Source organism: Bombyx mandarina, chromosome 03 (assembly GCF_030267445.1).
Source record: "Bombyx mandarina strain Sakado chromosome 03, ASM3026744v2".
NCBI classification, from domain to species: Eukaryota; Metazoa; Arthropoda; class Insecta; order Lepidoptera; family Bombycidae; genus Bombyx; species Bombyx mandarina.
Window position 1 is genome coordinate 11,161,971 of NC_143210.1, and position 16,060 is coordinate 11,178,030.

The following is a 16,060-nucleotide window of genomic DNA, read 5'->3' on the forward strand; positions in this document are numbered from 1 at the left end:
ATCTACAACTTAATGGTGATGTTTAAGTTATTTATTTAAGGGTCAAAAGCTTTCCTTATTAGATAGCAGTTGATAGCTATCATGACACTGACCGTTCTGTCTATAGCTGTCTATTCAAAGAGTGTGGACGGCCGACAATTAAAAATTTTACAAAGCTTTTTATTCTTTTTTTTATCTAAGCTTGACTTTGAAAGGCTATGTCAACGTAACTCAACAAGTAGGTAAGCTCACGGGGCTTAAACCTGACGACGATGCCAACACTAACCCTAGCAACAGCAGTGAGTGCTTCTTAGAATCTAACATCTGATCGGAAACGCGGCCCACTGAGAAGATCCGGCAAGAAACGCAGTGGTCTGTGTCTGTGAGGTTAATTACTCGCCGAGGCCTTCGTCGCAAGCGATGGATTTGACGAGTACCATGACCGGTGCTCGAGGTACCCGAAAGCACCGTTAGTGGATCGGGAGGATCCGAAATGACGTGCTTAGGGTGACGACGACTGTTTACCATTCGGTCCGCAGGATCGGGAATGTAGTAACCGGCGGCCATGATGAGAGGGTTCTGGTGTCGTGCCGCTTTTTCGAAATGTTGGTGGACTCAGGGGCTGTAATAGCTTACGCGGTATGGTAGGTGAGCTCACTGGCTTAAACTTGCCTTACCTTGGAAGGACTTGCTAACACTAACCACGCTAACAAGAGCAGTGCTTCGGTAAATTTACCACCGGCTCGGAATCACGAGACACCGAGAAAATCCGGCAAGAGATTTAGAGTTTTGTCTTTATGGGCTAGGTTGCATGTCGAACTGTGGCCGGTGCTTGAAGAGCAAAAAGAGAGGCTTGGTTTGAATGACCTGATAGGACATGCTTAGGGCGTCAGCAGCTTTGCGTTTCCCCTTCACCTGGGTAGTGGGTGTAATTTGAAGCGGTCATGATAACGAGGTCACGCCGATTTTTTCGAAGATTTTTGGATTAAAGTAGGCTTTTATAGAACTTGAAAATCGTTATGGTAAACTCATAACATCGTTCCGGAATACAGATTCACCACTCTTTTTTACGAAATATATGTATGTATTATATAGGTAAATTATTAATTGTTGACTTCGACTTTATGTCTTGAGTTTGATAGAATTTTCGTTGGAATATGGGCTCTGCTAACGTGGCTACTTGGTACCCGGGTAGATCAGATATTTCATAAGTAAAAAAAAAAAATTTTGGCAAGCTAAAGATTTTTTAAGTCAAGGAAAACTCTACTCATATGATATGTATTAGGCTGTGTTTTTTTTTTGCCTACATAAGCTGATAGCCTTGAGGTGCTGTGTCAGCGTAACCGGGCGAGTAGGTGAGCTCACGGGCTCAAACCGGGAGTGTTGCTAACACTGGCCCTAGCAAGAGCAGTGCTTCGCAGAATCTACCACCGGATCGGAAACGCGACCCACTGTGAAGATCCGGCGAGATCTCAGTGAGCTGTGTCTGTGGGTTAATTTACTAGCTGAGCCCTTCGTCGTAAGCGACGGGTTCGACGAGAACGATGACCGGTGCTTGGGGTACCTAAAAGCACCGTTAGTGGATCGGGAGGATCCGAAATGACGTGTTTTTGGCGACGTCCACTGTTTACCATTCGGTCCGCAGGATCGGGAATGTAGTTACCGGCGGCCACGATGAGAGGGTTCTCGTGTCGTGCCGCTCTGTCGAAATGGCGGGCTGTGTATTATCAATGTTTAGTATAATGTTAATTTTTATCAAACACCGAATGTTTGGTAATTTTTGGTTCGGGCGTTGGTCTTATTTTATTTTCGTATTTCTGGCGTTTAAAACGAAATAAAAACTTGTTTAGGGCTCTTGAAGCTTTTCGAACTGTTTTTGGTTTAATTACATTTAGGATCGTATACAGAAAAAATGAACGTGAATCAAATTGGAAATAAATAAATAAATCAATTTAATCTTCATATTATTATGCATTACCAATGCTCCATCTCCACACTAGTATTAAAGTGATAACTCTTATTACAATTAAACAAAGAGCTAAATTACTGAGCTCATTGATTCGCAGCGTCGTAAAACGTGCAAAATGAATCGATTGAATATCATAGTAATGTAGTGCCGCAGGTAAAATACTTTCCTTTCCTGTATCAACCGTGTAACGATCACAATGCATGCACCTACAATTCATATAGAAAGTGTACTGCAATCGCTCTCCTGGTACGCGATCACTTTGAACTTGCGAAACATTTATTATTTATTTACTTATATATTTTTCAAATTTTTTTTTGGGCCGAACTTCCTCATGGGACGATGCGGAGGGGTACCCTAACCGGGAAAAAGTCCGTGACGTAAGATTTTTATCAGTAATGCACACAATGTACGACTTAACTTTGTAATAACGTACAAAAAATAACATATATTTTTATTATATTTTTTTTATAACCATTGTGAATAAAATAAAGTTGATAAATTTCTAAAGTAGCCTTTTTATTTTTATCAATAAAAAAATCATATTAAAAATATATACCCGAATTTTTTTTTTATACTTCGAATAGAAATTAACATTAATATTTTTATAATAAGGAACTTCGTTCCTACCACGATACCACACACCTTTTTATTTTATTTATAAGGCACACAATACACCTCACAAGCTAAAAATATATATAAAAAAAGTAACAACAATTAAAATCCAATCATAATTTTTAAGGTCACACACGGCCGTTTGGCTCAAATCTGCGATTCCCTGTACTAATAGAGCTAGGAATATACACACTTATATACGTTTAAATATACAGATATATAGATATTAGGTATCCAAACAAACAACAAATAAACATGCATAAAAACAACATAATATAAAAATTGCCTAACGTGGGAAACGAACCTACAACCCTAGCAGTCAGGAACGCCAACTACTGCACTACCTAACTAGTGAGTGACGTCAGCGTTCTTCAAAATTGAACTTCGATTATACATTTTTTTTTTAAAGTTTAATTCATTTCAATTCAAAATGATTTATTTGCCAGACACATGGTACATAAATAATGGTATTATAAAAGTTTAGCATTCCAGCATGTTCTTACTTGAATAAAAAGTATGCAAATATAAAATAAATATTGAACTAATTGAACATTATTAACATGTCAATTTATAATATAACCTTCATAAAGAATTTAACTACATCCATAATCAATTAAAACCATAAAATAATAGATCTAATAAAATTAGTGTATTAAGTAAATTAATATGGTATTTCCTGAAATCGCCAGTCTCCGTGGTGTCCCGTAGAAAGCTGGACGTTGCGTATCAGATCGCGCCCGCAGACATCCTGTACAATGTGTTGTGCATCTAATGACTAAGAATAGCTCTCGATTTTGCATGTGTTGCTCAATATAATGATATTTTTTATTATGTCATATAAATTTTGATCCACTTATGCCTGGTAAATATATATGACAATATATATTTTGAAGTCGTCGTGGCCTAAAGGATAAGACGTCCGATGCGTTCGTATTTAGCGATGCACCGGTGTTCGAATCCCGCAGGCGGGTACCAATTTTTCTAATGAAATACGTACTTAACAAATGCTCACGATTGACTTCCACGGTGAAGGAATAACATCGCGTAATAAAAATTAAACCCGCAAAATTATTAATTGCGGAACTACTGGTGGTAGGAATTTGTGAGTCCGCACAGGTAGGTACCACCACCCTGCCTATTTCTGCCGTGAAGCAGTAATGCGTTTCGATTTGAAAGATGGGGCGGCCGTTGTAACTATACTGAGACCTTGAAACTTAGTTGTAGATGTCCACTTAACACACTTAACCACTTAACACAAGGTGAGCTGTGAGCTCATTTAACAATCTAAGGAATAAAAAGAAAAATTATCACAACGCGTATTGTGAACACACATAGATATGTTGTATTATCCTGACTATTTCTGCTGCGAATCATACATTGGTTGCGTTTTGAAGAATGAGAAGGCCGTTCTAAATTAAGATTTTATCTGTTTCCTTGAGGTCGGTAGCCGATAGGATGGTTTTGAACTCCGATGAGTTGATCCCCTCATTTCAGTATCGACATATTTTAATATTATTTTTAGTATGCTTTTATTAGATTGTATGTATGTTTGTAAGAAAAAATGTCTTTGAACATCATTTGCACTGGCTTCAAGATATCCGTTCGACTTGATACTTTACACACGCATCAAGTACCGTAGACACTAGCACAGTTTCCGAACTTCACTCCAAACTCTTGACCAGTATCGACAGAATAAGAAAATAATTAAGCGAATTGTCAGTTCGATTTGCTATTTAAGCGTGTTTTTTTAGTTTTTAAACATAAAATAGCAACATGTAATGTTATAATATGTCTGCTATATCGTCATTGTCAAACCAAAATCGGCTATGTGCACTTTTGAGATGTTTACTTTTTGACCTTTTCGTATAGTTCACAGCCCTATCGACCGTATAAAAAAAAACTGTTATGTGTCTATAGCTTTAACATTTATCTATAGCTTTCATTTGATATAGTTCTTAAAAATTCACTTTCATATAAAATTTTATACGAAAATGTTTTTACTCGTTAATTCAATAGAGATAGAGTTTTTGCACATAGCAGATTTTGGTTTGACAGCGACGATATGCTATCTCTATATATTAATACGTGAAGCAAAAACTTTGTATCCCTTTTTACGAAAATGCGTTGACGGAGGATTTTTTTTATTTTTATTGCTTAGATGGGTGGACGAGCTCACAGCCCACCTGGTGTTAAGTGGTCACTGGAGCCAATAGACATCTACAATGTAAATGCGCCACCCACCTTGAGATATAAGTTCGAAGGTCTCAGTATAGTTACAACGGCTACCCCACCCTTCAAACCGAAACGCATTACTGCTTCACGGCAGAAATAGGCGGGGTGGTGGTACCTACCCGTGCGGACTCACAAGAGGTCCTACCACCAGTGAAAATGAATGAATGTGGAGTATGAAATTTTCCACACTTATAGAGAATATAGAGAAGAAGTGCACAATGCTAATATTTTTTTTAAATAATCCATAAAAGATACATTAAATCAATAAAGAAAACATCACACACACTACATACCATGTATTTGACGCACACACGCATGCATACTATTTATTGTCAAACTTTTGTTCTTGACGTCTGTGGTCAAATTGAGAATAGATTAAATTATGTTTGTCTTTATTAATATTTTTTAATAGTGTAGTCTTAGCGAAATTTGTGATTATAGAAGTATAAAATACAGTCATAATAGTGTACAAACTTACAATTTCAATTAATTATAGTCGAATTTCGACTACTGCGGGACTTCTAGTATTTGCTTAATACAAGAAACAGGATTAGCTATAAACAATATCGAAGCGACATTGAGCTCCAATGATAGATACATTTCGCTTTCAAATGTGCATTCGTAACGTGTTATTTACATACGTGGGCAGGAATGTATGGAATAAATTATTGTTGAATGCAACCCGTGTTTCTCAATGTTATTTTGTCATCGGGTGTTATTCGTGTTGTCGAATTCGAAATATGATTAATGTTGTGTTTTGAGAGTGCGAATTTATATTTCTGCTGTCATTATAAAACATAATTCAAACGTTCGTATCTAAGTGCCTTTCTGAGGTTGAACGCGTCTATCTTGCGCGTCTACAAATTATAGACAGAAACATAGACGTCTTAGTGTTCGTCCCCGTCAGGTCCGTGGTCTTATAGGTTAGACGTTCGACCTATTTGTACGCGATTATGCACTAGTTCGGTACTGGACATTTTAGGCATTACATTCTTGAACGATAGAGACTACTCACCACCGTAGACATTAGCCCTAAACACGTCATTACGGATCCTCTCGATCTATTAACGGTGCTTTTAGGTACCTCAAGCATCGGTCACCGTCCTTGTCGAATCCGTCGCTGGCAACGAAGGGCTCGACGACTAAATTAACCCATAGACACAGCCCACTGAGTTTCTCGCCGGATCTTCTCAGTGGGTCGCGTTTCCGATCCGGTGGTAGATTCTGCAAAGTACTGCTCTTGCAAGGGCCAATGTTAGCAACACTCCCGGTTTGAGCCCCGTGAGCTCACCTACACGTCAAGGAGAAGCTGAAATAGCCTCTCAAGGCTATCAGCATGGGTAGGAAAAAAAGTAGACATTACAACGCAAATGTTGCAAGACACGACCTGGAATATGAGGTGGAAGTTTTATTAATCTTAGATTAGTGTTTAGCGATTCTTCGGAAATATCGTTATTATTATTTATTTTTCGACTTAAACGCCTTAATTTCTATTTTAATGTCATGTCAAACACTGATAGGTATGTTGTACGAGTCAACTGTCACTTTTTCGTCGGCGTAATTTTTTATTTTTTATTTTATTGCTTAATAGGTTGGACGTGCTCACAGCCCACCTGGTGTTAAGTGGTTACTGGAGCCCATGGACATCTACAACGTAAATGTGCCACCCACCTTGAGATATAAGTTCTAAGATCTCAGTATAGTTACAACGGCTGCCCCACCCTTTAAATCGAAACGCATTGCTGCTTCACGGTAGAAATAGTCAGGGCGGTGGTACCTACCCGCGCGGAATCACAAGAGGTCCTACCACCAGTAATTACGCAAATTATAATTTTACGGGTTTCACTTTTATTACACGATGTTATTCCTTCACCGTGGAAGTCAATCGTGAATATTAAAATTTGTTGAGTACGTAACTCATTAGAAAAATTGGTACCCGCCTGGGATTCGAACACAGGTGCATCGCTCAACACGAATGCACCGGACGTCTTATCCCTTAGGCCACGACGACTTCATAATAGACAAGGTAGTGGAAGCTTGACCGTTTCCCATAGATATATCGTCCAGTATTCTAATACGCTCTACTGCTAACAATGTAGAAGTTTTGCATGAAGTTTCATTTTGAATACTTTTTTATAGCTAATGCAAGCAACTGATGGTGATTAGTCAATCGCCATAGATTATTGTGAGCCATAGCAGCGGAATAACGAGTGTGTAAACATAAGCGTGCGACATATCTAAAGTAGGATGACGATGCCGGAAAATGAAAACAAACATTATAAATAAGCATTTCAAATGAATTCTGCAAACCACTTTGTCTACGTCAACACTTATCTGATCACGTGTTGGCTGCTCACATGACCGGCTGCTATCAGATCATTTTAATAATGTATTAGATCAATTTATAGAAACGAAATTAGCTTAACAATTTGTAGTAATAAGCTGGTACAGTTTTTTTTTTATTGCTTAGATGGGTGGGTGAGCTCACAGCCCACCTGTTGTTAAGTGGTTACTGGAGGCCATAGATATCTACAAAGTAAATGCGCTACTTACCTTGAGATATAAGTTCTAAGATTACAATGACTGCCCCACCCTTCAAACCGAAACGCATTACTGCTTCAGTGCAGAAATAGGCGGGGTGGTGGTACCTACCCGTACGGACTCACAAGAGGTCCTACCACGGGTAATTACGCAAAGTATAACTTTTGCGGGTTTGATTTTTATAGAGAGAGAGAGAGAGAAGAGGTAGGTGTAATTTGTACAATAGGCGGTCTTGTCGCTATAAGAGATCTCTTACAGGCAGCTGTTTATAGGATTTTTTTGAAAAAAGTACCTTGGTCATAATGAAAACGAATTTCGCCATTTAATCTGGCGTTTCAATTTGAAACAGTCGACCTCGTATTTTGGCCTCAAATGACGTCACGTACAATGAAATAGCGTGTAAGTGAATTGCGGCGACTTGAATAACTTTCTCTGTGTAAATCTTTCAATACATAGCACGACGTGTTAGCCCAAATGCGTTTTGTATGTCAAGAGCTCATGAGCTCACCTACCAAACGTTGCAAGACACGACCTGGAATATGAAGTGGAGGTTTTATTAATTCTTAGACTGGTGTTTAGCGATTCTTCGCAAATATCTTTAGTATTATTTATTTTTCGACCTTACTGCCTTAATTTCAAATCTAATTTCATGTCATAAAGCGTATCTGAAATAGCTCCTTATGCTAACAGCGAATAGGTTGGGCAAAAAATAGGCAGCCCAGCGAATCTCGTTCGTACGTAAAAATATTTACTAGACTTCGTAAGCCCTTTTTTTTATTTTTACGGAGAAAAATTGACTGAAACTGGATTCATATTCAAATTTTGTTACACGTGACTGCGTTTGTAGAGTGCGATTTTTTTTGTGGAACTAGGCTTTTTACTATTAAATTGATTTTTTTATTTCCATAGTTGAGCTGACAATTTCAAGATTCCTCTTGGTTTTTTTTTATTACTAGATGGTTGAACGAGCTCACAGCCCACCTGATGTTAAGTGGTTACTAGAGCCCATAGACACCTATGACGTAAATGCGTCACCCACCTTGAGATATAAGTTCTAAGGTATCAAGTATAGTTACAAGGGCTGTCCCACCCTTCAAACCGAAACGCATTACTGCTTCACGACAGAAATAGGCAGGGCGGTGGTACCTACCCGCGCGGACTCACCAGAGGTCCTACCACCAGTAGTAGGATTCAGTGTTAACCAATCAATCTAATACCGACCATGTTTCGATTGTGTTCGAGCACTAGTTCTCCTACCTTTCAGAATTAAAGACACAGTTACGACAATAATCAACATGCCGGCAGTTTTTTTTTCTATTTTTAAAAAACACAGGCTAAATAACGTAGTAATAATAATTAACAGAAATGTCAGTTCCAGCCAGCGCTAAAGTTAATTATCAATAAGGGAACATTCATAATGTATGACTTGATTTTCTCTGTAATGGCTTCATTTACTTCACGTCTAAATAATGCGTGTATTAATTTGGCCTCGAGTGTACACATTTATCTGCGTGTACTGTTGGACAGATAATGCACTCACTAGCTGTTACCCGTGGCTTTGTCCGCGTGGTCAAGGAAAAGTATCAGGGCAATTTGTCGTGGAAATTAGATGTTTTTTTCTAGATAAAAAGTATCCCGTGACACTCTCGTGAAATAATAACGTCATTTTGAAAGTAGGACAAACAAATAAACATATTTTCAAATTAATATGTTAAAACAAAATCAATAATAAGTATGGATGTAGTAACGTTGTAGTTATATAGAATATGTGTGTATTTCTGTTCCGGAAGCTTTATCAATGAGTCGTTGCTTGAATTTCGACTTATCTATATTTATTAATCAATTAAATTATATACATATATAAAGAATATGCATGTTTCTAGAATATATAATATTATTATAAACAATTTCGTTTTGTTTTTTTTATTTTAAACACCGTACTTGTGATTATTATCAGATACCTACTAGCTAAATAGCCAAGACTCTACCCCATCAATTGTTAAAATCAAATTTAATTAATTAATAGGTTGTAAACTATTCTTAATTCAATTTGACAAACATTCTTTAAAATATATATATTTATTTACTCGTATATATTTAGAGAGTACTTCAAGGAAAACTTAATGAAATCTCAGAAAACGTTACATTGTCGGACAAAGTACTAGGCGATCATGAGTTGTGTGGAGATTAAACACGGGGCATTAAAGAACGCCACAGGACTCCCGGAGAACGGACGCCGACTTAAGGTAGATATACACTCGACAGAACATGAACACGCTAGTCGTGTGTGCGATTGTTATACGAAGACTTTAGAACATATAGAAACAGAAAGATTTTAGTGAGCTACTTTTAATTTGAAATAGGATATTCTTCATCTATACTATAATATTATAATTATAAAGAGGAAAGATTTGTTTGTTTGTTTTTATTGAATAGGCTCCGAAACTACTGAACCGATTTTAAAAATTCTTTCACTGTTTGGAAGCTACACTATTCCCGAGTAACATAGGCTATAATTTTTTTTTTTTAAATTACGGATCCTTACAAAAACTCCAATACTAGAACCCAAAAAAAAATTACCAAACATTCTTTACATCGCGTGCCTTGCGAAAACTATTGATGATAGAATAAAATAATGTACTGCGACTTTGTAGAACACATTATTATTTACAAAAAGTGTTGCGACAGCATCTGTCTAACTATTTTATGTAGCTATAAGTGTTCTTTATCTTATCTTTATCTTAAAAACAACGTCAAATATCGTTGAAATTTTTGTTAAAGTCCCGAGCGGAGCCGGAGCGGGCCGCTAGTTTTAATATGGAGTTAATAAAAAGTGTATTTATTATTTTAGGAATGAGAAATAGCTGTATCATTTGATGAAAGCGGTTCAGAGCTTTACTAGTCGATTCTAGAACTTTCCGTCACAACGGAGACAAACCTCTCGATCTTCTAGCGGAGCTACGGTATTAGAGAACAATTCTAGGCACGCTAAAGTCCCGCGTGTGGAATGCGGTAGCAGCAATCAGACAATGGTTGATTTAGCTACCGGCGCGTCCGCTACGCCTGCCTACGCACCTGGCTTGTAGCTGTCCAGCGCGACGATATACCCGGCGTGAGATGCTTTCTTCCACTTAGAACCGATTTTACGTTTAATACAAATTTTTTTTAGTGCGAAATAAATAATGAAAAATATCAGAGCAGCGCGAATAAATAAATAGTGATTAGGATTAACTGAACTATGAGAATCAGGGGCTGATATACACACTTATATATGTTTAAATATATCCAGATATTATATAGATATTAAGCCCCAGGCAAACAACAAAAAACTTGTTCATCATATTTATATTTCTTTGGAGAATCGAACCCACGCCCACAGACACAGCCCACTGAATTTGTCGCCGGATCTTCTCAGTGGGTCGCGTTTCCGATCCGGTGGTAGATTCCGCGAAGCACGGCTCTTGTTAGCGTTCGTGTTAGCAACGCTGTCAGGTTTGAGCCCCGTGAGCTCACCTACTAGTTAAGGTTACGCTGAAATCATCTAAAAAAATTTATATAAAGCGTGTTTTTTAGTTTTTTTAAACTATTATGTATTTTTCATTTTTTAGTTATAATTTTTTTTGCAAATTGAATAATGGACTAATCTTATCAAATTAGTGTATTGTCATCGGTCCTCGATAAATCTACAAAGTTTCAATGAAATCGAGCCGTTTAAAGTGGGTCAAAATCGCGTCTAAAGGAGTCAGTTACAAATATACATACAAGTGAAGCTAATATAAAGCGTGTAAAAATCTATATATTAATACGTGAAGCAAAAACTCGAAAATTGCGCGGACGGAGGAGTATGAAATTTTTCACACTTATAGAGAATATAGAGAAGAAGTGCACAATGCTAATATTTTTTTTAAATAATGCATAAAAGACACATTAAATCAATAACGAAAACATTACACACACTACATACCATGTATTTGACGCACACACGCATGCATACTATTTATTGTCAAACTTTTTTTCTTGACATCTGTGGTCAAATTGAGAATAGACTAAGTATTGCTTGTCTTTGTTAATATTTTTTATAGTGTAGTCTTGGCGAAATTTGTGATTATAGAAGTAAAAAAATACAATCATAATAGTGTACAAACTTACAATTCCAATTAATTATAGTCGAATTTCGACTACTGCGGGCCCTCTAGTACAATATAATTTGATTAGTATTTAATTTGCGTACTGTTATTTATTATTTCGCTACTTTCTCTCGTGATTTATGTTGCGTCTCCAACATTCAAACCAAATTGTTTCGAATCGTACCTTCATGAGGTGTCATTAAGTAAATAATTAAATGCATAGAGATTTAAGGCGCGGCGCACACTAGCGTGTTCCGAGATAATATCTCGTTTATGAAATCTCTCGTATTAACAGTCGACAGCGTGTCCGCGTCCCGAGACACGTCCGTATCTTGTATCTCGTTTGGGCCGCACCTCCGTTAATTCCTTAATTAAGTGTAAACTAAAGGAAATCGGTCGTGCGTGGGGTACTTAAACTAAATAGATATTGTTCTGTTATTTCGATTTTAGTGGGCAGAATTATTTATTGTGATCGTGTACAGGTTTGCGGTCGTGATGTGCGCCTTTTTTTTTTTTTTTGTCAAGAGGAAATCGCCGGACTTCCACCCTCCCCTGGGGATGGAGGACGAGGCATGTTGAAGTCGAATAAAACTTGAAAACCTCTTGTCGCTCAACAACCGATGTCCGAATCTCGCATGAGAGAGAACGAACAAACGAGCATACGGCCCAGCTGATGGAAAGTGGTTACCTCGTAGACATCAGCAATGCCAGGGGCAGAGCCAAGCCGCTGCCTTCCATTAAGTACTCTACGCAAGCCTCGTTTGAAGAACGACATGTCATAGCCCTCACCATAGAGGGGAGCTCATTCCAAAGCCAGATGGTACGTGGCAAAAAAGATCTTTAGAAATGCGCTGTGGATGTGGATGAACTCTGCTCCGATGGCGGGAGGTGCAAAATGAAATTAATGTAAAATTTGTGATTCGCCCATATGTCTCAAATGTTATTACGTAATTAAGAACAAAAATATTGTAGATAGAGAAGCAAAATTAAAAATAATTGCACCAAATAATCGTAATTTAGTTCAAGATTTCTATTCCCTCTTTAGTTTAATACTTAAACTAAATTAATAATTTAATACTTAAACTAAAGAAAAGAGTCTTCGATAGCACTAAAGCTCGCAATAGGCGTTAACCAAAAAAAAAAACATTTGTCAAACATAAAAGAAAATGGTGCAGTGTAGCACCCTTTTCTTTATCTTTATCTTGAGTTTACTATTTTATTTGTACAATTATATTTACTAGAGGTCCCGCAGTAGTCGAAATTCGACTATAATTAATTGGAATTTTAAGTTTGTACACTACTATGATTGTATTTTATTCTTCTATAATCACAAATTTCGCCGAGGCTACACTATAAAAATATATTAATAAAGATAAACAATATTTAATCTATTCTCAATTTGACCACAGATGTCAAGAACAAAAGTTTGACAATAAATAGTATGCCTGCGTGTGTGCGTCAAATACATGGTATGTAGTGTGTGTAATGTTTTCTTTATTGATTTACTGTATCTTTTATGCATTATTAAAAAAAATATTAGCATTTTGCACTTCTTCTCTATATTCTGTATAAGTGTGGAAAATTTCATACTCTTCCGTCCGCGCAATATTCGTAAAAAGGGATACAAAGTTTTTGCTTCACGTATTAATATATAGATGTAAATATAAGTCTGATAAAATAACAAGACGCGTTTTGTTTTCGAAACAAAAAAGAAATTTACTGTAAAGAACGAAAGGTTAATTTTATAAGAACGAGTCTAGCTATAATTTAATTTTAGTTGATATGCGATTTTCAACTTTAAGTTAAGGCCGATCGGTGGTTTATCATCGAATGTCATCGCGAGTGCTATGTTTACATTCCACTGTAATACTCCATAGAAAAGGGCTGTACGCATCTATCTTCCTCTTAGAGGGATAAAAATAGCTCAAGCAGTTTCGTTACGTCCAAACATAAGATTTAAAAAATGACACCGGAAATAAAACAGGCTGTCTGGAAGAGATCGCTTTTAGCGATAAGACTACATAATGTACAAATGTACCTGTTTTTTGAGTGTTTTTTTAATGTAAATTGTGTTTTGGTGTGCGATAAACTGTATTCTCTCTCTCTCTTTCTCTCTCTCTTTCTCTCTCTCTCTCTCTCTCTCTCTCTTTTTCTCTCTCTCTCTCTCTCTTTCTCTCTCTCTCTCTCTCTCTCTCTATCTCTTTTTCTCTCTCTCTTTCTCTCTCTCTCTCTCTCTCTCTCTCTCTCTCTCTCTCTCTTTTTCTCTCGCTCTCTTTTCACCACTGAATTCCTGCGTTGAGACCGAAAATCTTAAAAAAGGAATAAATTTAAATGTTCCTAGCTAGTTTACCGTTGATAGCTCTACGTGGTGAGCCATAAAAAAAAACGAAATGAAATTAATCGATTTCTGTAATTCAAATAATTAACTCAAATTAGCGTTAGGAATCTTTATACACCAATGCGTATGATGATTTTTCCAAAAAGATTTTTCCAAAATGGATTACTGATTATAAATTATTGTTTGTAATTTCGCTGTCTTGATGGATCAACTTAAACCACATGCGGGCGTATCGCGAGTTCGCGTGAATACGGATTGAACGCAACCAACCACCGCGTGATGCGAAACACCTTTATTGTGGTGATTTCGTAATTAAGATCTTTATATAAATACTTGTTTGTGTGGCGCGAATTCTGTTTGTGTTGCTACTTAGCGTATTTATATACTTACAGTGTTATTAGTCTTGAGATTTTAACTAGTTTTCAGAGTCTCTTCTATTTGACTTCGTTCTAAATTAGTTAACAGAATGATACGTAACACTTTCATTTTGTATTAATTATCCATAAAACAGTTTAGTTAATAGTGTGTCTGTCTTAATGCGATATTATAGTCATCACGAAAATCTATAATTTTTCCGGTCACCGAACCCGTCGCTTGCGACGAAGGGTTCGACGAGCGAATCAACCATAGACACAGCCCACTCAGTTTCTCGCCCGATCTTCTCAGTGGGTCGCGTTTCCGATCCGGTGGTAGATTCTGTGAAGCACTGCTCTTGCTAGGGTCAGTGTTAGCAACACTCCCGGTTTGAGTCCCGAGAGCTAGCCTACACACGTTAGGGTGAAGCTGAAATAGCCTCTCAAGGCTATCAGCATAGGTAGAAAAAGAATTTTTTTTTTTTGTATATTGTACACATATCTTAACGCATTATCAAAACTTTTGAGTGATGCGGTAACGGGTTCGGTAACACCTAAAAGTAAGATGAATCGTGAGTTTGATTACAAATTATAATGTAACTAAAACTTTACTGGTGGTAGGACGTCTTGCGAGTCCGCACGGGTAGGTATATATTTCTGCCGTGAAGTAGTTTCGGTTTGAAGGGCGGGGCAGCCGCTTTACTATTAAAAGTGAGACCTTACAGCTCATCTCTCAAAGGAGGGTTGCGGCATTTACGTTGCCGATGTCTATGGGCTCCGGTAACCATTTAACACCAGGTGGGCGGTGGGCTCGTCCACTAAGCAATAAAAAATAAAAACTAAAGAAATTTCTAGACAGCATTTATATTAGTGTTAAAACGGAATCTACTTTTAATACATTTGATATTTTAACGAAATAAAATAAACCGCAGATGTTTACGTAAAGTTGAATATTAAGTTTGTTTATTATCCAAGCCTACTTTTTAATTCAGCACGCCCGACATTCGCTCCACGAGTCCACAACTTATAGATAAAGTCAGCTCAGAGAACACGGATTTGTGGCTTCATTTCATGCGAAGTTATGTATGCGGACATGACAGTTGAGATGTGACGCATACTATACGGTAGCTAAGGGGACTGCATGTTGTTAGTAAGTGATATTTTTATCTTTTTTTTATTTATTGCTTAGATGGGTGGACGAGCTCACAGCCCACCTGGTGTTAAGTGGTTACTGGAGCCCATAGACATATACAACGTAAATGCGCCAACCACCTTGAGATATAAGTTCTAAGGTCTCGGTATAGTTACAACGGCTGCCCTACCCTTCAAACCGAAACGCAGTACTGCTTCACGGCAGAAATAAGCAGGGCGGTGGTACCTATCCGCGCGGACTCACAAGTGGTCCTACCACCAGTATTTCAGCAGTCTAAAGAAGGACTTTGGGATATTAACACGAACTTTCCAGTATATTTACTTAAATCTTTAGTTATAGTGATAACATTTATACAACTCATATAAATGCGTTATAATTTGTATCATCATCTTATTTTTTTAAAATCGTAACTATAACTAATGGGCTATTTCGAAACCAGATCTCGCAGGCCCTGTGGCGCAACGGATAACGCGTCTGACTACGGATCAGAAGATTCCAGGTTCGAATCCTGGCAGGGTCGATCCTGTTTCTTTTATATTCATTTTGTTGTAGTAATGCATAATTATGTTATTTTTCGTAACGTAATAATAATTTAATTTCCAGTGTAGACTGTAATCAATATAAAATTTTTGGAAAAAAATATAGCTGTAACGAATTTTGTTGCGATTAGCTAGCTTTTTTTGCCTAAATTTGATAATTCGTTCTATATGAGACGTTTATTTCTAGACCGCAAATACTGCCCATCACATTTAGGTC

At 37.2% G+C, this 16,060-nt stretch overlaps 1 non-coding gene across 1 annotated transcript; it reads left to right on the top strand.

Moving 5' to 3' along the window:
• The first annotated feature begins 15,751 nt into the window (after positions 1 to 15,751).
• Positions 15,752 to 15,824, top strand: TRNAR-ACG (transfer RNA arginine (anticodon ACG)). Its single transcript has one exon. It is a non-coding gene; the product is annotated as a tRNA-Arg (tRNA).
• The last annotated feature ends 236 nt before the right edge of the window (positions 15,825 to 16,060 follow it).